Source organism: Dromiciops gliroides, chromosome 1 (assembly GCF_019393635.1).
Source record: "Dromiciops gliroides isolate mDroGli1 chromosome 1, mDroGli1.pri, whole genome shotgun sequence".
Lineage (NCBI taxonomy): Eukaryota > Metazoa > Chordata > Mammalia > Microbiotheria > Microbiotheriidae > Dromiciops > Dromiciops gliroides.
Window position 1 is genome coordinate 396,798,365 of NC_057861.1, and position 2,366 is coordinate 396,800,730.

The following is a 2,366-nucleotide window of genomic DNA, read 5'->3' on the forward strand; positions in this document are numbered from 1 at the left end:
GTGAAGATTGGGACTACCTATACTCAGAGAAAGACACAAAGCAAAATTTAAAAACATAAAACTAGGGGCAGCTAGGTGATACAGTGGATAAAGCACTGGCCCTGAATTCAGGAGGACCAGAGTTCAAATGTGACCTCAGACACTTGGCACTTACCAGCTGTGTGACCCTGGGCAAGTCACTTAACCCCAACTGCCTCACCCCCCAAAAAACCAAAAACATAAAACTAGAGACTTCTCTAGGTTAGTATATGCATTCTGCATATGCCATGGACAAGCAGAAGTCATTTCTGCCAGGTGGGACAGGGCTGCTGAGCCTGAGCTCTAAATTTGGGGCCCCTCACTTGAAGCTGCAGAGAGAGAAAATTATAACTCATAGTGAAGGAGTGAGAGAGAACTTTTTAAACTGTTTTTAGCAAATTGGCTGGAGTGTAATTGGAATATTTGTCTCATCTCCAATCTTAGGATTGTCTCTGGATCCTTCCTTTCAAGTTCCTTGTGAAGGGCACATGTGGCATAATTCTGGTTAGTCTCTCCGATGGCAAATTTTAAAATAGAACAGAAAAGAAAAACTCTTAGAATTCCTTCCTCACAGTCATTAGGTAATCCTAATATTTTGAGGACATGCCTTGGTTTTTATTCTGTCATTATTTGGGGTCCCTCATATTTGGCCTCATCCATCTACAATTTTAGGACTAAATACTGCTTGTTTAGCTGCATTATCCTTTCCAAAGAGCCATTTAAAATCACACTGATCTTTCTCCATTTACATATAAATATGATTCCCTTAAAGCAGGGAGGCACCTTCTTTCTATGGGCACCTTCCTCAAGGAAGGGATGGATGGGGTGGAAATCTCAGAGATTTTTTTTGTGGGGCAATGAGGGTTAAGTGACCTACCCAGGGTCACACAGCTAGTAAGTGTCAAGTTTCTAGGGCTGGATTTGAACTCAGGTCCTCAGAGATATTTCTTGTTCAGTTTCAGACAACCACAACAAAACAAATATCAAAATAAAGCAAATCACACAGATTTTTTAGTTTCCCAGTGCATATAAAAGTTTTGTTTACACTATCCTATACTCTATTGTGTACAATCATGTCTAAAAAATGTACATATTTTAATTAAAAATGCTTTATCACTAAAAATAATACTAACCATCATCTGAGCCTTCAACAAGTCATGATCTTTTGACTGGTGGAGGGTTTCACCTCGCTATTGATGGCCGCGAATCCATCAGGGTGGTGGCTGCTGAAGCTTGGGGAGGCTGTGATGGTTTCTTAAAATAAGACGATGATGAAGTTTCTACATCTACTGGCTCTTCTTTTCACTTAACACTTAGAGGTCATTATAGGGTTATAAATTGACCTAATTTTAATATAGTTGTGTCTCAGGGAATATGGAAGTCTGAAGAGTGGGAGACACAACAGACATCAGTGGAGCAGTCACAACACACGCATTTATCAATTAAGTTCACTCTTATAAAGCACTGGCCCTGGACAAAGCACTGGCTCTGGATTCAGGAGGACCTGAGTTCAAATGCAGCCTCAGACACTTGACACTTATTAGCAGTGTTACTCTGGGCAAGTCACTTAACCCTCATTACCCTGTCCAAAAAAATAAATAAATAAAAAGTTCACTGTCATAGGGAAGCAACTTGTGGCACCCCAAAACAATTACAATAGTAACATCAAAGATTACTGATCACAGATCACCATAATAAATATGATGATAATGAAAAAGTTGGAAATATTGCAAGAATTACCGAAATGTGACACAGAGTCATGATGTAAGCACATGCTGTTGGAAAAGTGACACCGATAGACTTGCTTGAATGCAGGGTTGCCACAAGCTTTCAATTTGTAAAAAAAAAAAAAAATCAATATCTGCAAAATGCAATCAAGTCAAGCACAATAAAATAAGGTATGCCTGTATAAAGGGATCCATCTAGTTCCAGAAAGAATATTTTGAGGGGAAAATCACTTTTAATCCTAAAAAATTAAATATATTGAAGGTAAATTGAGTTCTGAGAAAATCTTCCAGTAGAAATTGAAAAAGACTTAAAATACAAGACTAGAGGATGCAAGGAAAATAGAACTGCTGTTCCTGGAAGAAATTTTCCTCCAATTATATTTAAAGTACAGTTCTTAAGGACAAAGAATATTTTCACATCACTCTCTCTTTGCTGAATGGCCACAGGAAATTTATTTTCCAAGATCCCAAGGGTGGGAGTAGAGGTGTGGGTTCAAGGTAAACAATCATCATTCTAGGGGCATCAGCAAAAGTATCTTCAAAAGCACGAAGGTCAATCCAGTATCAGCTTCCCCTCCCTTGTCTATCCACAGCTTCAATGAGATCATCTTATTCTAATTT